At 45.5% G+C, this 23587-nt stretch overlaps 1 protein-coding gene and 1 non-coding gene across 3 annotated transcripts in view; one reads left to right on the forward strand and one right to left on the reverse strand.

Moving 5' to 3' along the window:
- Positions 1 to 23587, reverse strand: part of GPC6 (glypican 6) — a 1229042-nt gene that overhangs the window by 886668 nt on the left and 318787 nt on the right. The gene's annotated exons all lie outside the window — the stretch shown is intronic.
- TRNAT-AGU (transfer RNA threonine (anticodon AGU)) lies at positions 5399 to 5473 on the forward strand. Its single transcript has one exon. It is a non-coding gene; the product is annotated as a tRNA-Thr (tRNA).

Consider the following 23587-nt stretch of genomic DNA (forward strand, 5'->3'; position numbering starts at 1 on the left):
GCTTCTAGTTACCAGTAAAAACAAAACAGAAACACAACATTCCAGCAACCCACGTCCCAAATTGTGATTTCTGATAAGCATAAGTCACTGGATTTGTATATAGATATGAGTAGTGACAGACTTCACATTTCTGGGATCCAGGATCACAGCAGATGGTGACTGTAGCCATGAAATTAAAAGAAGTTTGCTCCTTGGGAGGACAGTTATGGTGAACCTGGGCAGTATAATAAAAAGTAGAGACATCACCCTGCCAACAAAAGTCCATATAGTCAAAGCGATGGTATTTCCATTAGTAATGTATGGCTGTGACAGCTGGACCATAAGGAAGGCCATGTGCAGAAGAATAGATGCTTTTGAGCTGTGGTGCTAGAGAAGAATCTTGAGAGTCCCTTGGACTGCAAGAAGATAAAATCAGTCAGTCCTAAGGGAAATCAACCCAGACTGTTCCCTGGAAGGTCAGATGCTGAAGCTGAAGCTCAAATACTTTGGCCATCAACTGAGAAGGGAGCACTCCCTGGAGAAGATCCTGATGCTGGGAAAGACAGAAGGCAAAAGAAGAAGCGGACAGCAAAAGATGAGATGGCTGGACAGCGTAACTGATGTAACAAACACGAATTTGAGCAGCTTTCAGGGGATGGTAGAAGACAGGAGGGCCTGGTGTGACTTTGTCCATGGGGTCACAAAGAGATGGACTCGACTGTGCGACTGAACAACAACAACAACAACAAATGATTTCCTAGTAGTGCAAACTGATTTTTTCCTGTTGTTCATAATGTTTATTGTGTTGATGGAAATTGTGTTGGGATTTCTCCAACACAACTTAATTAAAGAAGTCATCTCACATTCTGCCTGCCTTCTCATCATGATACTGTTTTGTTTTGGGGTTTTTTTAAGAGTCCAGGCATTTTCTAGTTGCACGGCACATTGTCCAAATTCCCTTGCAATCACGGTCACCTCTCTTTTTCGCATTTGTGTTCTGTATATATATTTTTGGTCCCAATCCAAGCAGTGCTGGCTGTGCTACTAGACCGTAGTCATAATTTGCATAAATCCCATTGTCTTCCAAGGGGCTTAAGGCATGTGTACTTTAATTAAAAATTATGAATTATAAATGAAAAAGCAGCGACCGTCGATACATCACGTAGAAGAATTACCATCTGGAATGGTCCTAATTTTAAACATATAATGGTTCTATCACAGTGTTCCATCGTAAACAGCTTTGGGTATATGAGTTGTTATTAACAATCGGTGGAGGGGGGGAATCAATTCTTGAGAATATGTTTGCCAGCTGCATAAGATCTGTGATGAGCTTGCTCGCCTGCTATTGCAGGTGTTTAAGCCTGAGCGTGCCCCGAAGCAGGGGTGAAGGACACCAAGTGGCTCTTCCTTTAGTTCTTACCTCATGGCCCCATTCCTCAGTGAGTGCTTCTTGGACCAAGCCAGCAGCCTAGTCTGTACTGTGTATTTGTTGTTGTTGTTAGTTCATCTACATAATATCTGTGTTTGTCTGTAAGCTGTTTTTGAGTCCCCAGGGAAGAGAAACCCAGGCTAGAAAGAAAGGAAATAAACTGTTCACTTTGGTTAACTTCATCCCTCCATCCATACTGTGTGTTAATACAAACCCTGGGTGGCCAAACTTGTTTAATGTAAGAGGCACATAGAATAAATGTTGGATATTTGAGTGCCGCAAGACATGAGTCTCAGATATTTGAGAGAAGGAAGGAAGGAAGGAAGGAAGGAAGGAAGGAAGGAAGGAAGGAAGGAAGGAAGGAAGGAAGGAAGGAAGGAAGGAAGGAAGGGGAGGGAGAAGTGGAAAGAAAGCAACTTTAAATGCATCCTGAAAGCTGACAGCTGGCTTGGAAAAGTGATTTAAAGAGAGAAATGCCTTATCCAAGTTGGCCAATAGGGTGATGGGGGCTTTAAGAGCCACACTACATGTGTGAAAGAGCCACATGTGGCTCTTGAGCCCAATTTGGCCGCCCCGATATAGACTCATGTTTTGCTGTGTGTTAATATAGACTCTTTCTACTCCTTTCCAAGCAGGGATGCCAGCTTCCAGGAAGGACCTGGGGATCCCCTGGAGTTACAGCTCCTCTCCAGACTACAGAGATCAGTTCCCCTGCAGAAAATGGATGCTTTGGGCAGGTGGACTCTGTGGCATTGAGCCCTACTGAGGTCCCTGTCCTTATCAGGCTCCATCCCCAAATCTCCAGGAGTTTCCTAACTGGGATCTGGAAATTCTACCCCCCCATCTCCTGCCAGCAGTCCGGGGGGGGGGGGCGGGGGCTGGTTTGCAGGGCCAAGAGCCCTGCTTATATACATGCAAATAACCCCACCCCAGAACCCAACACACATAATTATAGGTACACGGGCAGGCCCAATGACTCCTGATTGAACTCCTCCCACAATCCAGGTGGCTATTGTGATGGAACCTCAATAGGGTTGCCAAGTCCAATTCAAGAAATATCTGGGGACTTTGGGGGTGGAGCCAGGAGACATTGGGGTGGAGTCAGGAGAAAGGGTGTGACAAGCACAAATGAACTCCAAAGGGAGTTCCAGCCATCACATTTAAAAGGAACGCACACCTTTTAAATGCCTTCTCTCCACAGGACATAATGGATAGGGGCACCTTCTTTGGGGGCTTATAGAATTGGATTCCCTGGTCCAATCCTTTTGAAACTTTAGAGGGGGTATTTTGTGGAGAAGCACTGGATACTATACTGCAAATTTAGTGTCTCTACCTAAAAAAACAGCCTCCCCAGAGCCCCAGATACCCGCAGATCAGTTCTCTATTATTTCCTAGGGGAATAAGTCTCCATAGGGAATAATAAAGTTCCCAGCAGACATTTCCCTCCCCCACTTTTTGATGACCCTGAAGTGGGAGGAGGGCCTCCAAACCAGGGGATCCTCTTCCCTTACCTGGGGATTGGCAACCCTTAGCCTCAAGCTCCAGAAAGTCTCTGATAGACCCTTAAGGCAAGTTGTTCCCATACATAACAAGATTGCCCCCCCCCCGCCCGCCTTTGCATTTCCAGAGATTGGAGCATACTTTGCTTGATCTACACCTTGAACAGAACGAGGCTGTGGAATGGACGGCACTTATCACATTGTACTCCTTCTTCCTCATGTTAAAGAAGAGAAAACCATATCTGCAAATCAAAAACAGCACAGTGGGGTGAAAGGTCCTAGCCCAGGCTTTGCCTGCTGCCCTAATGGTCTATATCTACGGAATTAGAAGCATTCAAACATATAACCAGGCCTCAGATTCAGCAGGAGCTCACAGGAGCACAGCTCCTGACCCTTTCTGAGGGTTCCCCCTCCTCCTCCCCACCTGCCTTGTCCATTGAATAGTAAGTGCAGCTACATAACAATCCCTGGATTAGGAGAGCAGGCAGCCAGCCAGCCACCAGGGGCTTTGCCACACCCCCAGAAGCCCTCATTAACTCCTGGAGAAGCCCACACCACCCTTTCTCCACTTCTTATGTGATTTTGGGAAGTGGGTAGCTTGCTGGGCGGGGGGGGGGGGCAGTGGGTTGCTTTTGAGCAGTGGGTGGCTTGCTAGGGGGGCAGTGGCTGGCTGCTTGGGCAGTGGGTGGCTTTTAATTGTGGGGGGGGGGGCAGCCCAGGAGAGCCCCAGGCGAGCGAGGCCTGTTTGGCCTGTCTGGATCTCTAGCCAGCCCAAGCAGGCCTCACTCACCTGGGGCTCTCCTTTCTTGCACTGGGTTGCTTTTGGCTGGGGGGGGGGGTTGTGGCATATGCTAATGTTATGCTAATGAGCTCCACCACCTATTTTTCCACCAAACGACCCCTACATATGACCACCTACTTGCAATCTGCAGAGAGTCAGTTTACTGTGTTTTTTTCTCACACCCTACGATCCTTCTCACAGGCAAAATCAAGTCCTGATCTCCCATGCATGGGGAAAAGAATATTATATTTTTATATGTTCCAGTTCAACCATCCTAGTGTTACAAAACCAACCCTTTAACCTAACAGTAACAAATTCATCTGTTTTACTGTATGCAGTAAAAGTTTGTTTGGTTGGGGGGGGGGGGTTTGCTTCTAATTTCAGGTAATGGAACCCTAACAAGTAATGGATGTGGACATGAATACCCCCAGGAACCATCTAGACGTGCGCCGTAATAGCTGCTCCCCTATTCCTGTCACTCTCTTAGCAGCGGGATAGAGTTGGTCATGTGAATGTTTTCCGCTCTGGAATAAACAGAAAGGAAGGAAGAGAAGCACACTGATCCACAGAGACACAGAGGCTGCATGTCGGACAGCTGCTGAAACACATTAGCGGGAATAGCTAACTGGAACAAGTATTTCTCTCCGAAGTATCAGAGCCCTGATTGGGTGTGTGCTTTGTCTGAGAAGCTTCTTGTTGCAGTCATACTGAAGAGTAATTTCTTATTTGTCAACACTGTCAGATTCCCACAGAGGGGTATTTGTCCGTGCGTGCTTCTAGTTTTATATATACATACATACATACATACATACATATATATATATATATATATATATATTTTAAAAAAACCAGGTGTATGCATGGGATGTGCATATCTTATTCCGAGAGCCAAGGTATACAATGACCAAAATCACACGCTATAACTCTTGCTGCACCACACCACTGGACTGCACATGGGAAGAAACCGTAGGATTGAATGCTCATCCATAAAATCATGCACGGAGGAAATTCGTAGGGTACTGAGAAATGTTCCAGTTTAACCTTCTCTGGGGGGCAGGCTAATGCTTTGCACGCAGTGAGGGCTTTGTTTTTTCTTATTATGCAGGAAGATTCAGAAGCAAGAGGTTCCACCTGCAGACTTAAGAGGGGTTGTTCATCAAAGACTATCTCCCATTGCTCCTGAGCACCCATTCCCTCTGCCAGCCGCCAATTCATTGGCATGGCTATTCCAGGCATATCTGATCACATTCTTCCTACTGTCATCATTGGGCATATACAATCATCACAACGGCTTTTTTGAGCAGTTCCAGAACTGTGGGTGTGGCCTAATATGCAAGTAAGTTCCTGCTGGGCCTTTTCTACAAAAAAGCCCTGTGTGAAACAACGGTGATGTCAGGGGTATGGCCTAATAGGTTTATGAGTTCCTGCTGGGTTTTCCCTACAAAATAATAGTGATGTCAGGGGGTGTGGCCTAATATGCAAATCAGTTCCTGCCGGGCTTTTCCCACACAAAAAACACCCCTGTGTGAAACAATGGTGAGGTCAGGGGGCATGGTCTAATATGCAAATGAGTTCCTGCTGGGCCTTTCCTACAAAAAGCCCTGTGTGAAACAATGGTGATGTCAAGGGGTGTTGTCTAATATGCAAATGAGTTCCTGCTGATCATCATAGCAAAACAAAAAAAAGCTAGAACGCTAAAGGCATAATTGGGGAGGGATGGTGGCTCAGTGGTAGAGCATCTGCTTAGTAAGCAGAAGGTCCCAGGTTCAATCCCCGGCATCTCCAACTGAAAAGGATCCAGGCAAATAGGCGTGAAAAACCTCAGCTGGAGACCCTGGAGAGCTGCTGCCAGTCTGAGTAGACAAGACTGACTTTGATGGATCGAGGGTCTGATTCAGTATAAGGCAGCTTCATATGTTCCTATACTGTTCTGGGTCCACAGATAAAGACTGCTAGAATGAGGAATGGCAGGGGGGAAAGAGCCATTGAACAAGATGTACAGTCCTAGTGCAGTCTAATCAAATCTCAGCTAAACAGGGTCAGTCCTGGTTAGTACGTGGGTGGGAGACTCCCAAGGAAAGCCCAAGGTTGCTATGCAGAGGCAGGTAACATCAAACAACCTCTGAGCATATCTTGCCTTGAAAACCCTACTGGCTGTTGCCATAAGTCAGATGCAACTTTACAACACTTTCCACCACACAGCATTTGCTAAGCCTTATTCTAGAACAGAGGTATCAAACATGCGACCCGGGTGCCAAATTAGGCCCCTGAGGGTCTCCTATCAGGCCCCTAAGCAACTGGCTATTGTCTGCTTCCTTCTCCCTCTCTCTTGCTTCCTTTTGCATCTCAGCTTCCTTTACAAGGCCTGCTCAATCACACAGGCGTGACAGAGCAAAACCTCGATTTTCTCCATTGGTTGAGGGTCCTCCCCCTCCTGGTCCTCTGGGGAGGGAGGGAAAGAGCCAGAGCTTCCTTTGCCCAGTTCCCTGGATCCCATGGGAGAAATACAAAGAAAGCATCTTTATGACCAACAAGGTTAATGTTTTAGGCATGTTTAAAAATATATATATATATTTAGTCGTGTTTGTCTTTGTCCTTTAAAAAGTTTATATCTCTGCTACCTAATCTTAAATAGGTAGGCACATGGCCTGGCCCAACACGGCCCAGCCCAACAAGGTCTCATTTATGTCAGATCCAGCCCTCATAACAAATGAGCTTGACAACCCTGTTCTAGAACAAACTAACATCATGTCAACTTAGGGCAAGGCCACAAACGCCAAGTTCCTTAATGCTGTGAAACAAAAGGGAAGTCTCTAAACGGAAAATCCTCTCACTCTAATATGTGCCGTGACGACACCTTTCAGTGCTTGGCTGCAGAATTCAGGAGCCCAGTGGTGGTTCACACCACACAGTTGTCTCCAGTGCTGTGGTGGTGACCCATAGATTTCTTACTGCAGGTACTTTTGTTGTTGTTGTTAATGTGGCATGATGTGGGATTCTCACATCCCCTGATTTTGTGGCAGAGAAACAACCAGGATGGCTGAGAAGCAATACACACAGTGTCTTCACCCAATGCTTTCCGATAACATCTCCAATGGAGTCATTCCTTCCAAGTGTCTGTGTGTGTGGAGACCCATGCACTCCTTTTCACTCTGAGCGCCTTATGCTTTTCTGTCACTTCCCTCCTGTCTCTGAGAGGACGTTATGCCAGCAGCTGTCCCGCCATATGTGAAGGATATCCAAGTCCTGCTGTGAGGAGAAATGACCTTTGAAAAGCGACTCGGATACCTATCCTATGATTGTTTCCTATTCTGTAAAACTGCGGCATTACTAACTTTCCAGTCTTGTGATTCTATGATACCATATAATGCTCAGAAGTGTTAAATGCTTTCTGTTCACTTCTAGTTCCCTACACAAATTTATTCCTCCTGTTTCATTGGAATCCCCAGCCTTGGCACACTAAGCTCTTGTCACCTTTCAATTGGATTCTATTTCACTGTATCGAGGAACAAAAGCTGAAAATAATACAGAGATTCTTAACAATACATAAAACAGTGACTATCTCTTCCGCTGTTTGAGCTGCTACGTTCTCATGAAAACCAGTGTTCTGCTTTTACCCAATGGTTTCCTTTCAGGGACAGTAACAGTATCTCCTCTTCCAGTGTGAAACTTTCTCTCCTTTTGTGCATATACGCAAGCACACACTCCTTCTTCTTATACATGGCTTTTTTTTTTTTGTAGCAGGAATTTCTTTGCATAATAGGCCCCACACCCCCGATTAGGGTTGCCAATCCCCAGGTGGAGGCAGGGGATCCCCCAGTTTGGAGGCCCTCCCCCCGCTTCAGGATTGTCAGAAAGCGGGGTGGGGGGGAGGGGAGGGATATGTCTGCTGGGAACTCTGTTATTCCCTATAGAGATTTATTCCCATAGAAAATCATGGAGAATTGATTGCGGGTATCTGGGGCTCTGGGAGAGCTGTTTTTTGAGGTAGAGGCACCAAATTTTCAGTACAGCATCTAGTGCCTCTCCCCAAAATATCCCCCAAGTTTCAAAACGATTGGACCAGGAGGTCCAATTCTATGAGCCCCAAAAGAAGGTGCCCCTATCTTTCATTATTTCCTACGGAAGGAAAGCATGGAAAAGGTGTGCCATCCCTTTAAATGTGATGGCCAGAACTCCCTTTGGAGTTCAATTATGCTTGTCACAGCCTTGATCTTGGCTCCACCCTGAGGTCTCCTGGCTCCTCCCCCAAAGTCTCCTGGCTCCACCCCCAAAGTCCCCAGATATTTCTTAAATTGGACTTGGCAACCCTATCCCCGATGTAGCCAGTCCTCAGAAGAGCTTAAAGTAGGCCCTGTAATAAGAAGCCCTGGAAGCTCTTGGAGGATTGGCTGCATCAGGGGTGTGGGGCCTAATATGCAAAGGGATTCCTGCTAAAAAAAAAAAAAAAGCAGCTCTGTTTATATACAACTCCAAGCAGTCATGTGCTAACAAGAAGAGATGGAAAGCCCAAATCTTTCATTTGCTAGATCCACATAAGCACCTGACAGTGCAATTGCACCAAGATGCGACACCAAACTCTAGGACTTTTCATGCAGAAAAAGACCAGCAAGAATTCATTTGCATATCAGGCCACACCCCCTGATGTCACCATTGTTTCACACTGGGTTTTTTTGCACAAAAAGCCCAGCAGGAGCTCATTTGCATATTAGGCCACACCCCTGACCAGTGTTCCCTCTAAGATGAGTTAGAGTGAGCTAGCTCACAATTTTTTAGCCTCCAGCTGACACATTTTTGTCTCAGCTCAGGAAAAACAGCCACAGAGCAAACTAATTTATGCAATAACTCACAACTTTAATGCCAGTAGCTCACAAAGTAGAATTTTTGCTCACAAGACTAAGTCACAAGACTTAGGGCGTTTTTGCACAGAGCTTACCCCGGAGCGACGTCCCTCTTCACCGCACAGCGTCTGCGCGGATTTCGCACCAACTGCTCCGCAGAACCAGGAAGAGCCGCGGAGTGCCAAGCCTTTTGCGTCGCAAATGTAAACCGCTAAAAACCAGTTTACGTTAGTGACGCAAAAGCCGCGGCTCTTCGCAGCTCTTCCTGGTTCTGCGGAGCAGTTGGTGCGAAATCCGCACAGACGCTGTGCGGTGAAGAGGGACGTCACTCCGGGGTAAGCTCTGTGCGAAAATGCCCTTAGAGTGAACATTACCCCTGACACCAAGTCAGCCGGAACTGAGTTCCTGTGCATTCCTGCTCCAAGAAAAGCCCTGCCAAACTCTATTTCTTCTTTTCACATGGACAGAAGAACAAAACAAGGGACATACTGAACTGGTACCTGGACACAGTAACTGGCTAAAGGAAGGTTAATAAACCAAAGTTCCTTTCAGACACAGCAGAAGTGTTTGGGTTGCTAATGAAGCCAATGGAGGATTGTGGAGACATCATGTTGTAGACAGGGTTGCACGTCCTCTGAATAAACTGGTTCACTCACTAGAGTTTTTTCTAGATTTTCTAGGCTAGACAGCAAGATGCACATACGCTCTGTAACCTGCAGTGTGGTCACCAGGGGTCATTTCGTAGTAAGAGTTCATTAACACAATTTGCATAACTAATTTGCATATGCCACACATCCCCGACATCACCAGGCGTACTAGATTATATCAGCTCAGCATCTACCTTAAACTGCTTCTTGAATTGTAACTGTCATCAGGGCTTTTTTTGTAGCAGGAACTCCTTTGCATATTAGGCCACACACCCCTGATGTAGCCAATCCTCCAAGAGCTTACAGGGCTCTTCGTACAGGGCCTACTGTAACCTCCAGGATGACTGGTTACATCAGGGGTGTGTGGCCTAATATGCAAAGGAGTTCCTGCTACAAAAAAAGCCCTGACTGTCATAATACAACCTCATTCCCATCGAACTTTAAAAATTACTTTCTCCTATGTCACCACAGTGGCATGAGGAAGATTTCCATCTGCCTTCACATTTTGGTTATTTTCCCATTTTTTTTTGTGGGGGAAAATATTAGAAAGTTTGTCAAATCTTAAGGTAAAAGTAGTCCCCTGTGCAAGCACCAGTCGTTTCCGACTCTGGTGTGATGTCGCATCATGATGCTTTCATGGCAGACTTTTTTACAGGGTGGTTTGCCATTGCCTTCCTCAGTCATCTACACTTTCCCCCCAGCAAGCTGGGTACTCATTTTACTGACCTCGGAAAGATGGAAGGCTGAGTCAGCCTTCAGCCAGCTACCTGAACCCAGCTTCCGCCAGGATCAAACTCAGGTCGTCAGCAGTACTGCAGTACTACAGTACTGCAGCTTACCGCTCTGCACCACGGGGCATGGGGGAGGGATAAGAAAGAAAGAGCACAATAAAATTTAGTGGTTCTGGAGCTCCACTCCTGTGAGCTCCTGCCCAAAATGAGGCCTGGTGGTCACCTAGCTTTCGCTGGTGCAACCAAATGTAGTTTTTCTTCAACAGGAGAGACTTGGCTGCCATCATCCATGCTATAATCAACCTAGGGTTTCCAGCTCCCCCCAGTGCGTGGGGGATCCACCTTTTTCCAGCGCTCTCCCTGGCACTGGTCAGCTGGTTGGTGGAAGAAAGTAACTGCCCCAAACTCAATGTGCCTATGTCACCCGGAAGTGATGTAGGCACACTGGTGATGTCAGGGGGTGACACCCTGGTTTTGGGGCAAAACTCTATGGCAGAAGTAGCTTCAAACCATAGAGTTTTGCCCAAAAACCAGAGCATTCCCCCTGATATCACCAACCAAGAGGTGACATAGCCATGGTATACTTCCTTTTTCTCTCACAGTAAGTCCCCCATTGGCTTGCCATTTGGACTTAGCACCCTAGATGAGCCTCACATTAGACTAATTACAACGTGCTTTACATTTATACACACCCATGCCTCATTTTGGGCAGGAGCTCACAGGAGCAGAGTTCCAGAACCTCTAAATTTTATTCTGTAATGTCTTTCTTAACCCCCACAACCCCCCCCCCCCAAAAAAAACCCTTGCTTCTGGGCTCCATTATTCAACCCCCCTGTGAGAATTTGGCAAACTTTCTAATATTTTTCTCCACAAAAAATGGTAAAATAACCAAAACATGTAAAGCAGACAGATGGAAATCTTCCTCATGCCACTGTGGCCACATAGGAAAAAGTAATTTAAAAATTATGATGTGAATAAGGTTTAATTATGACAATTATAATTCAAAAAGCACTTTAAGATAAATGCTGAGCAGATATAATTGAGTACACCTTCCGGTGATATCAGGGTTGTGTGGCATATGCAAATGAGTTGGGCTAATGAGCTCTGGCACCTCTTTTTCAACAAACTGATCCCTGCACACATACTATCCAAACAGTCTGTGAGCTCACCTGTTGAAGTGAGGCAAATAGTAAAAAAAGGGGGGGGGGAGAAAACACAGAAGGTAGAAGACTGAGAGAAAACCATGTTTGAAGAATTAAGTTATACCACTAATTACTGTTCTTCAGAAATATCATAGGCTTTATGACATAATTGTTACTCACAATCATGAAGCAAAACTGTATACAGTTACTTCTTTGCGAACATACAAACAATGGCTCTGTGAGCTGTACAGACTTTCATACAGACACGTAAATACAAAGTCCATTGACACGAGAATAATAGTTTGCACACAATTAATTACAACGGTGCCAGAGTTTCTTATCCAGAAAATGCAAAATGTAACACGTTTCCGATAAAAACACACGTTTCGATGGTGAGTCTCTTCATCCTACAAAAGCTAATTTTTCTGGAACCACGGCTCAATTAAATTCATTATGTGTATATATCATTTCTCACAAGGCAACAGTTCTCTTTATGTGGCTGGCTTGACGCAGTCTGGTAAAGATTAAACCTGGAACCAGTGCTCTGGTAATTTTCAACACCACTAAAATTAGTCAGTTACTCATAACAGCACTGTTGGTTCTCTGTGAGGCAAATGGCAACCAGGGCTGGGTTTTTTCACCTCACCTGTGGAATTCCCTTCCACTTGAGGCTCACCTGGCATCTCTCGTACTCTTGTTTAGGTGCCAGGCCAACACATTTCTCTTCACCCAGGCATTTAACTAATGGGTCTATCTTTTAAAATTGCCTTTATGGACTGCTTCTAGCCTGAACCGTTCTAGGCAGCCAAGTGTTGTATGCTGTTTTTATACTCTGGCTGGGGTTTTCCTGGCCAGCTTTTTAACAGCTAGTTAGTTTGTACTGATTTTATGCCGTCTTATGGTTTTGTCATGTTTTATTATGTAAGCTCTCTCAAGCAGGCTCTCTGGAGAGACTGAGTGTATTTCCTAAATAAACAAATGGCCCTGGTCTTTAAAAATGGCTCATAAGCTTCAGCTGGTACATAATGGAACAGCCAAATTGCTATCCAGGCCAGTTACATAGACTGCATTTTGCCAGTGTTGAAAGAATGTCACTGGCGATTGGCTTCCAGGCCAATTAAAGGTTGTGAACTTGTGACTGTTACCTTTAATGCCCTACATCAGGAGTGGCCAATGGTAGCTCTCCAGATGTTTTTTGCCTACAACTCCCATCAGCCCCAGCCATTGGCCATGCTGGCTGGGGCTGATGGGAGTTGTAGGCAAAAAAACATCTGGAGAGCTACCGTTGGCCACCCCTGCCCTACGTAGTCTGGGAAGAAAATATCCAAAAGATCATCTTTTCCCCTTGTGTTGCTGCCCAGCAGTTAAGATGGTTGGAAAAAAGGCCCTACTCTGTGTGGCTACACAGTCTGTTGAAAGGTGGGGAGCTACAGAGGTAGTTTGGTGTAGTGGTTAAGTGTGTGGACTGTTATCTGGGAGAACCGGGTTTGATTCCCCACTCCTCCACTTGCACCTGCTAGCATGGCCTTGGGTCAGCCATAGCTCTGGCAGAGGTTGTCCTTGAAAGGGCAGCTGCTGTGAGAGCCCTCTCCAGCCCCACCCACCTCACAGGGTGTCTGTTGTGGGGGAGGAAGGTAAAGGAGATTGTGAGCCGCTCTGAGACTCTTCGGAGTGGACGGCGGGATATAAATCCAATATCATCTTCTTCATCTTCTAGTTGGAGGTGGGGGATCACCTAGTTTTGTGGGCTCCTGCCCACCACTGGCCAGCCGGTTGGCAGAGAAAATCCCCCTCAACAGCAATGTCATGCAACATGTCAACTCACCCAGAAGGGATGTGGGCACACCAAACATGACACTCTGGTTTTTTGGCAAAACTGTATGTTGTGAGGGTGATTTCACCATAGCGTTTCACCACAAAGTTTTACCATAGAGTTTTACCAGAGTTTTGTTCCAAAACCAGAGTGTTTCCCCCATGTGCCTGCATTGTGGTGCCTGTAGGCACAGTGCATGACATAATTTCAGATTACTTCAACACATTGTGGGTGACACTTTTGGCTCCTGGAACTCCTCCCTAAGCCCCCATCAGCATCTCAAATGGACCTGGTGACCCTAGAGAGGAACAGTCCATGGTGTGGTGGAACAAGCCTTCTCTGCGGTCTGCAGGCCTTATTCCACCCTGCCCTCCAAGATTTTTCCAACACCTGGAGAGGTTTTACTTTCTCTCTTGGGTAACCCACCACCACCACCTGACCTTTGTAAGGAATAGTCCACTGAAAGGGTTAAGACTCCCAGCTTCTTTTCCAAGTTCTGAGGTCTTGCATCTGTGTCTTCCGCTGCCCAGCATGTAGCCGCCACAGGGATAGTTTACTGCCTTTTGTACCCCAAGAGAAATAGCCACTTGTCAACTGCTTGCTTTCCTCTGATGCTCCTTTTAAAGATAGTGTGTCCAAGATGGTAGAGATCTATGTGGTACAGAGAACCACTAGCAGCATCAAAAGTTATAAAGTATTTATTAAAAAGAAAATGCTTACGAGTATATTTTTAGCACAGCACCAGGCTGAGCAAGGGATTCAAAAGAAATTGGTAAAATGTGATTTTCCTCTGTCCCTCTCTCTCTCTATGCCATATCAGATGTTAAAATACAAGGACGCTTTCTCCAGTTCTCCAGATCACCACATGGCTAATGGCCAACTTCTCCATACATCAGTTAAGAGTTCTGTCTGCTCTGAAGGACTCCACACCAAAAGAGAGCTTCCCAAAGAGAGCCAATTTGGTGTAGTGGTTAAGTTTAAGAGTGTGGACTCTTATCTGGGAAAACCGGGTTTGATCCCCCACTCCTCCACTTGCACCTGCTGGAATGGCCTTCGGTCAGCCATAGCTTTCATAGGAGTTGTCCTTGAAAGGGCAGCTGCTGTAAGAGCTCTCTCAGCCCCACCTACCTCACAGGGTTGTGTGTGGGGGAAAGGTAAAGGAGCTTGTGACAGCTCTGAGATTCAGAATATAGGGCAGGATATAAATCCAATATCATCATCATCATCATCATCATGTTGCTCCTTTGAGTTTCATCACCCCTCTTTTCCCCACTCACTAACCAGGTCAGGTGCACTCAAAGAGCTTTTCCTGACATCTCCAGAATTTTCCTTTCTGGAGACTCTCAAGGTATTTCATACCTCCAACTCTCTGTTACCTGCTTGAAGGGGGGGGGGGAGCTTGACCATCCCATTCTCTCTAGCTAAACCTATTATCATTTGGATAAAGATGGGCTGAGGCAAGTCTGGAAAGCAATTGAACACCCACATAGAATAAATGTCAGGTGTCTGAGAGCCACAAGACAGAAGGAAGGAAGGAAATAGATGAGGAGGGAGGGAGAGGTGGAAAGAAAGCAACTTTAAATGCATTCTCCAAGCTGCTGGTCAATGGGCTTCAAGAGCCACAATTTAGCCACCCTTGCAGTACACCCTAGAAGTGATGTTGACGATCTTTACTTACCAAGAAAATTAGGTGGAATAAGATGTCCTGAAAGTTAAACAAGCAGTTGAAGAATAGAAACGAGCACTGAATGACTCCACCAAAGAAAGCAAAGCAAAGCTTCTAGTTGAACTGTACAGGGCCCAACTATTTAAGATTACAGGAATCAAAGAGGATTTGTTTTAAAGACTGCAATCGAAACTCACTTCGACAACTGGAAGGAAAAGCACTTGCATAGGCAATATCTGAAAATCTCTGGGAACCAAGTTAATAGTGAAAATGTAGTTTCAAAATGGGCACTTGACGAAAAAAATGGAAGGACTTGTTCTAGCTGTACAAGAATAGGCACTTGAAACAAAAAGTATGAACACCAAGATTCAGAAGACAAACGATGACAGCAAACGTTTGCAAGGATGAAACAATTGAGAACATGGGGAGTGCTTGCAGTAAAATTGCACAAACGGACTATAAAGAACATCAGGATAGAATTGTAAACTATGTTGTACTGAAATCTTGGCAAAACGTAAGGCTTACTATCAGCAAGAAATGCTTGGGAGCACAAATGAGACAAGATCATGGAAAATGATGAAACAAAGCTTCTTTGGGACTTCCAATTCCACACGGATAAAGACCAAGAGCATAACACTTCCAATATCACAATTATAGGCGGGGGTGGGGGGTGGAGGGGGTGAGAAATATGGTTTGGATAATTAATATTGCAATCCCAGGAGACAGCAGAACAGAAAAGAAAGAACAGGAGAGGACCATGAAATACCAAGACCTACAAATAGAGCACCTCTGGGAGAAGAAGATAATGCCTATTGTCCTTTGATCCCTTGGATCAGTGTCCATAAATTTTAAGAAACACCTGGACATTTTGGGCACAGAGCAAATAACAGCTCAGCTCCAGAAGACAATGTTGCTTGGAATAGAAAGGATCCTGTGAAGATACATCTGCAGTTCCCAAGACCTTGGTAAGATCTCAAATTGCAGAGCACTATCAACCAGTTGAATATCTGACTGTGACAATTCCTCCTTCAATTGAAAAATCCCCCCCCCCTTGAAATGAAAAATGACTTTTTCTAGTTCCTTTGTAAACTTTCTGTTTAAATTAGCACACAACCTGTAGATTATTTTTCATGCAGACTCAACCTTTATAGAGATTTCACATTAGAATAACTGTCTGGTAGAAGGAAATGGTGTTAATGAGTTATTTTAAAGGTAAGTCCCTCGTTCTTTGATATTTCAAAGCAATAACACATTTTTGTAGATCTCTTTCCTTCCTTTATAGGAATTGTGTGACATTTGGATAATGCTAATGTTTTGGTACAACATAAGCTTCATTTTTAATTTTCTACTCAAATTGCTCAATTTACAGTATTCATGTACTTGTGGTGGGGGTAAAAAAAAAAACCCCTCAAAGCTAAAACTAATAATTCAGTCTGAAATTTGTATCTGAATATTCAGATGGCTAGAACATCTAAAGCCAAACAAAACTCTCTAAGAAATCTGGCACATTAGTAAAAATGTCCTAGTAACAGTGTAAATTACTTTTTTTAATGAAAGGAATTCAATTTATGATCCAACACAAAAATCAGTGTTCCTGTGTCATCTGAAAATCCTCCTTAGAAACAGAAACCAATCTGAGCCAGAGTAACTACTATGCAAACCAAAAATGAATAACAAAGTAGGCAATTTTCTAAAGCAAATTAAAATGCAATAGGGGGAATTTCATGAATATTTGAAGGGATGCTTGCCTTTCAGAGACAAACATCTGCATGTCTTTTGCTGGCCGTATTTTTTTTTCAGAAACAGAGAGTGAAAATCTGCTTGAAAGCTTAACTCCAAAACGCCTAGAAACTATTATATTAAAAAGCATGCCAATGTTCAGAAAAGATATTTCACGGGGTTATTTTAGCACCCTTGGTATTGACAACTGATTTCACTGTAAGTATACATTTTAAAAGCCTGCCATGATTACACACAATATTTGTTTCAAACTAATTCCACCTGTGATGTGGGCAGACATACTGAAAAGCTCTTGCTTATTAACAGCTGAAAAGCTCTTGCTTATTAACAGCTATATCCAGCTCTAAGCAGCAAAAACCAATTGACAATGTGAATTATCACTATGATGCTATCCCCCCGTATCCCCTGAAAACGACTTTTTATGTCTTAGCTAAGCACAATCCTAATGCTGTCAATGCCCATGCAGCACTGGGCCAGAGGGTGCATGGTGCCCTAGGCAGACTTTGTTCCCTCTAAGCTGAGTTAGTGTGAGCTAGCTCACAGATTTTTAGCCTCTGGCTCCCACATTTTTGTCTTAGCTCAGGGAAAATGGCGCCAGAGCAAACTAATTTATGCAGCAGCCAAATCACTCGCTCACAACTTTAAGGCCAGTAGCTCACAAAGCAGAATTTTCACTTACAAGACTCCACAGCTCAGAGGGAGCATTGGTGGGTAGCCCTGTTGGTCTGAACAAAGTTTGAGTCCAGTATAGGGTTGCCAAGTCCAATTCAAGAAATATCTGGGGACTTTGGGGGTGGAGCCAGGAGACTTTGGGGGTGGAGCCAGGAGACATTGGGGCGGAGCCAGGAACAAGGGTGTGACAAGCATAATTGAACTCCAAGGGAGTTCTGGCCATCACATTTAAAGGGACCGCACACCTTTTCAAATGTCTTCCTTCCATAGGAAATAATGAAGGATAGAGGCACCTTCTTTTGGGGCTCATAGAATTGGACCCCATGGTCCAATCGTTTTGAAACTTGGGGGATACTTTGGGGAGAGTCACTAGATACTATACTGAAAATTTGGTACCTCTACCTCAAAAAACAGCTCCCCCAGAGCCCCCGAAACCTCCAGATCAATTCCCCATTATACCCTATGAGAATCAATCTCCACATAGAGAATAATGAAGTGCTCAGCAGACTCCCCCCCCCATTTCCGGCGACTCTGAAGGGGGATTGGCCTGTCTACTCATGAGTTGCTGCCAACTTCTTCAAAGTAACACAGACACACCATCCCAAGAGGAAGCCTTTCAATCAGCGACTGAAACCTCCGGAGGTAGAAACGCACACGGTCCTCTGGGGGTGGAGCTTCCCCCTCCCCCCACCGGCCAGACTCCCTGAGGAGATGTCACCTGGCAGCCGGAGAGGACACAAGGACTTCGAGTCCCAGCATGCACCTCGCGAAGGGAGGCCGGACTGGAGCGAATAGCAGGCCGGCGGTGAGCGGGTCTTTGTGACCTGGAGGAAGGGAGGAGCCTGAAGCCTGCGAGGGAGGCAGGCAGGGAAAGAGACACGGTGCCGTTTCCCCCCCCCCCCCGCTTCCGGATTTTTGGAGAGCAGGGGAGGAGGCTGCTAATTCGGGGTTCCCCCGGCAGGGTGGGGGGGGGGTTGGGAAGCCTAGTCCAGTAGCACCTTTAAGACCAACAAAGTTTTATTCTGGGTATACTTTGTTGGTCTTAAAGGTGCCACTGGACTCAAAACTTTGTGATAAGGAAGCATGACTTCCTTTCTGAGTCTGAGTCACACCTTTATTCACACCCAGCCCTGGATCAGATAAGAACTTTAGTAGATGCAATCATTCCCCCACACCACGTACAACTTTCTTACCTCCTCCCTTGGGGTGGAGGTTCAGACTGCCATGGGAGAAGGAGGGAGGAAAATTGTGCTTGGTTAGCAAAAATCCTAACATCTACAGACACTCTAGTCTTTATGCAAAGCCATTCAATTAATATTTGAGGAAGGAAGTCATTAGGCTTTCCATCTTAGCTGTAGGCCTTGAGCCTTTTATAGCAACATGAAAGGAACCAGGTTATTCTTATCCCTTCATTTTCATGGCAGAAACAATTTTACCTACTAAGATATGTATGTTAACACAGTTCACTGAGAGGGTCATAAAAAGGCAGGTTTACCAGCCCCCAGGTCCGGGAGGGGGATCCCACAATTTCAGGAACTCCTCTGCACCATAGACCAGCTGGCAGGCAGGCAAAGCCCCTCCCCTAGCCAAGGACATTGCTGCATCACAACCTTGACATGATAACATTATCTGGAAGTGATGTCATCATGTTGGGGATATCACTGGGGGACACTCAGGTATTTGTTCAGACTCTGTGGTTTGAAGGCAAAAACCATAGAGTTTTACCCAAATACCAGCGTCAAGACCCCATCGAGTTCAATGAGTCACACAGTCCATTTCAATGGCAGAGTTTATTCATCAATATTAGTGGAGGCAAAACAGGGTTTTGCAGAAACTGAATCACACTTCTCAGTGCCCTCTTAAATATGTTATCATAACCGTTACGATATTCAAGCAAAAGCAGGAATTAAAAGCGGGAGATTTCGGCGGGCAATAGGAACCCTAACTTCTCTTCCCCCCTTCCTGGAAATGCAGGTGTCTTTATCTAATTCACTAATTCTGCAACTGACTGACTATCTTGGCCAGCCTAAACTTCAGTAACAAGTGGTATAGATTGCGACGCAACAAAGCAGGGAGGGGCAGGGGAAGCCCCCTGCTGGAACGGAGGTAAGACCTGACACCCCTATAACAAATATTGTGACCCTAGTGTGGAGAAACATGCAATCCTAATAGGAGACAACTCATATATCACCCTTCAGGGGATATGCAAGGGTTGCCAACCTCCAGATGGTGGCTGGAGATCTCCTTGGATTACAACTGATCTCCAGGCAACAGAGATTACCTGGAGAAAATGACCAATTTGGAAGATGAACTCTACAGCATTATACCCCATTGTGGAAGATGAACTCTATGGCTTTATACCCCATTGATGTCCTTCCTTTTCCCAAACCCAGGCCTTGAATTCAGCAGGAGCTCACAGGAGCACAGCTCCAGAACCTTTCTGACAGCCCCCCTTCTCCTCCCCAGCTACCTACCTTGTCCATTGAATTGTTCATTGCAGCTGCATAACAATCCCTGGATTAGGAGGGCAGAAGCCAGCCAGCTGCCAGGAGCTTTGCCACACCCCCAGCAGTCTTCATTAACCCCCGGAGAAGCCCATGCCACTCTTTCTTCACTTCTTATGTGATTTTGAGTGGCGGGTAGCTTGCTGGCCTTTTGACTTTGTGGGGGGGGGGGGGTTAGCCAAGGTGAGCCAAGGTGAGTGAAGCCTGCTTGAGCTGGCTGGATCTTTAAACAGTCCAAGCAGGCCTCGCTTGCCTGCGGCTCTCCTTTCTTGCATCAGGTGGCTTTTGGCTGGTGGGGGGGCTGCATATGCTGATGAGTTATGCTAATGTGCTCCACCACCTATTTTTCTACAAAACAACCCCTGTCCAAACCCTAGTTTCCTCTGGCACCGCCCCCAAAATCTCCAGGTATTTCCCAACCCGGAACAGGCAACCCTAGCAAGGCTCTAACCGAAAAGTTAAACATGAAACGATGGCAGAAAGCTCCTTAGTACTTTAAACATATTATTCTTGACATCTAAGCCAGTCTTCTTTAGTATTTCCTAATGCATAGATACGCTGACAGGGAACTTCTGTTCTACTCTATGAAGAATTCTTCTATAAAAAGAGAGCACTGCATTAGTATTCCAACGCTTTTATTGCAGAAGAACATGTTATAGAAAGAAAGGATCAGATCCACTGAAGGTTCTCCTGTAGGCAGAATGGTTTCAGCTAACAGAGCACAACTTTCTCACTTCCCCCCTCCTTGTGGCAGCAGGAGTCCCACCCCCTTTCCATGCTATGACTGCCTTAAAAGCACAAAGATGAGGAAGTCCCAGTGCATGTAGTGGATCCAAGCTGTAGTGGATCCAAGCTGAAGTCTTTGCAAGGATTGTGCAAGGAGCTGATTTCGCCACCTCTCCCACATGGGATGTGCGGCAAGATGACGGTCAGGCAAGTCCAGGGCTTTTTTTGTAGCAGGGGCTCCTTTGCATATTAGGCTACACCCCCTGATGTAGCCAATCCTCCAAGAACTTACTGTAGACCCTGCACTAAGAGCCCTGTAAGCTCTTGGAGGACTGGCTGCATCAGGGGTGTATGGCCTAATATGCAAAGGAGTTCCTGCTATAAAAAAAAAGATCATTTATTTGAAGTAGTCAGTCAGGAAACATGTTCTCTCTCTCTCTCTCTTTTAACTTTTCAGAATAGGGTAACCCTACCATAGAGTCCACGTTCCAAAGCATTTCCTCCAGGGGAACTGATATCTGTTGTCTGGAGCCAGTTTGGTATAGCGGTTGTCTACAGACTCTCATCTGGGAGAACCGGGTTTGATTCCTCACTCCTTCGCTTGCAACCGCTGGAATGGCTTTGGGTCAGCCATAGCTCTAGTAGGACTTGTCCTTGTAAGAGCTCTCTCAGCCCCACTTACCTCACAGGGTGTCTGTTGTGGGGCGGAGGGAGGGGAAAGGAGATTGTGACCACTCTGAGATTCAGAGTACAGGGCGGGATATAAATCCAGTATTTTCTTGTAATTCTGGAAAATCTCCAGGCCCCTCCTGAAGGTTGGCAACTCCATTTACTGCACGGCCTCATAGATCCAGCGCATGATCACCTCATTCAATAAACAGCGAGGAATTTCACAGACTGAACACCTGCCCTGAGGCGGTAGGCACGATGGCACAGACAAAAACTTCACACACACAATTTATCCGTTTAGTGCAAATAACATACAGAGAGCAACTCTGACATAAATTATTTTCCAGTCCCACCAAATGACAGACACGGATAGCCGGCAGCTTAAGCCCCCTAATTAATGTGTGTGTACTTGCTGCATGCAGGAAAGAAGTAATGCTCCAAAGAGCCTGAGCAACGCAATTAATTTCAGACCCGGGTCTTTGCTCCTGTCTCCTTCCCTTTCAGTGTGTCGGCTCAGTCACCGTTTCCCAAAAAAAACACATTCAGCAACAGTTAATGGCTGCAAAAATAGATATTAAATACATATATTCAGCCATGGGTTAATATGATCCTGTATGCTGTCAAAACTTTTTAGCCTGAACCTCAAGAGCTGAATGCTTAGTGGGATTCCTAGCATCCAGAAGTTAAACTTCTATATGGTAGTAAAAGGATTGTTAAATAATATAGAGGCAGGCAGGGCTTTTTTTGTAGCAGGGCCTCCTTTGCATATTAGGCCACACACCCCTGATGTAGCCAATCCTCCTGGAGCTTACAGTAGGCCCGGTACTAAGAGCCCCACATGTTTAGAAGGCTTTTCCAGATTGGTGGACTCCTATGTTAGCGAGAGTTTTTTTCCCCCTCAAATTAATGACACTGGCCTAATCCCTAATGGATGGAAACTTAGTATTAATGTCCCTATTCACAAAAAAAGGGTCTAAATCTCTTCCTCAAAATTACAGACCAATTAGTTTGCTTGACATAGCAGCTAAGGTATATAGTAAACACCTGCTGTCTAAACTTGAGGACTGGGTGGTTGAGAATCAAATGATTCGCCCTGTCCAAGCAGGTTTCTGGAAAGGATTCGCTACCACTGACTAGTGCCAAACACTCCATCAATTGGCCTTTTCAGGTGTTCAAGGCCCTTTGAAAACTTTATATGTAGCTTTTGTTGATCTGGCTGCCGCCTTCGACTCAATTGATAGGAGCCGATTGTGGTCTAAACTTGTGGATATGAATATTGATAACCGCCTACTATTTCTGCTCCAAGAGCTACATAAGGATATGTTTAGTGGGATTCCTAGCATCTAGAAGTTAAACTTCTCTCATCCCTATTTATATATGATAGTAAAAGGATCATTAAACAATATAGAGGCAGGCAGGACTGTGTTTGTAGCAGGAACTCCTTTGCATATTAGGCCACACACCCCTGATGTAGCCAATCCTCCTGGAGCTTACAGTAGGCCCTCTACTAAGAGCCCTGTAAGCTCCAGGGGGATTGGCTACATCTGGGGTGTGTAGCCTGATATGCAAAGGAGTTCCTGCTACAAAAAAAAAAAAAGACCTGGAGGCAGGTCTACACTGTTGGAAGGGAAAGACTTGGTGCTGTCTTTTCAGCCTCAGATTCCAGAGCGGGCTTACAAGGGAGTCAGTTAGATAGACAAGCACACTATGGGTTTACTTCCCATTTACTCACCTGTCTCTGTCCCCTTTGATATGTTGACTGATAATTAATTCTTAGGCAGTAATTTCCTCTCTGCTGACCACACACTTCCTCTCGCCCACATACAAAGAAGGAGCACGTTTCTCTCCATCTTGGACCATTGAGGCTGGATATGTGTCCAGCATTTAGCAGCATCCAGTCAGCTAGAATAGGTAATCTATTTCTATCCCTCACTTGCACTATCTAGAATGCAGTTCCTTTAACAAACATTTCTTATTAGCTTGAAATTGACAAACTACCAGGTTATAAATGACTAAAGCCAGTTTGGTGTACTGGTTAAGTGCGCAGACTCTTTATCTGGGAGAACTGGGTTTGATTTCCCACTCCTCCACTTGCACCTGCTACTGTGACCTTGGGTGAGCCGCAAGTGTCTCGCAGAGCTGTTCTGCTCAGGAATAGTCTCTGTCAGAGCTTTCTCAGCCTCTCCTCTACCTCACAGGGTGTCTGTTGTGGGGAGGGGAAAGGAGATTGCAAGCCGCTCTGAGACTTCTTTGAGTAGTGAAGGGCAGGGTACAGGGCTTTTTTTTTAGCAGGAATGCACAGGAACGCAGTTCCGGCTGGCTTAGTGTCAGGGGTGTGTGACTTAATATGCAAATGAGTTCCTGGTGGGCTTTTTCTACAAAAAAGCCCTGCCTGAAACAATGATGATGTCAGGGGTTGTGGCCTAATATGCAAATGAGCTCCTGCTGGGCTTTTTATTCATAAAAAGGCCTGGCGAGGTAAAAATCTAATTTCTTCTACTCTTCTTCTAAAATCTATATGCTTACTTTTCTCTAGTTGTATTCACAGAGACCGATTTCGCGCTCACCCTATGCCGCTCTGGCGTTCCTCTTTTCAGTGCGGCGTTTTTGCCCGACAAAGAGAAACCGGTTTTTAGCAGTTTCTCTTTGCTGTGCAAAAATGTGGATCTTTGCTGAAGCCCCGGGGCAGATAGCGGGAAATCGGAAGGATGCCGCGCTGAAAAGAGTAACATCAGAGTGCCATAGGCT

The sequence above is a fragment of the Heteronotia binoei genome, chromosome 3, assembly GCF_032191835.1.
Source record: "Heteronotia binoei isolate CCM8104 ecotype False Entrance Well chromosome 3, APGP_CSIRO_Hbin_v1, whole genome shotgun sequence".
Lineage (NCBI taxonomy): Eukaryota > Metazoa > Chordata > Lepidosauria > Squamata > Gekkonidae > Heteronotia > Heteronotia binoei.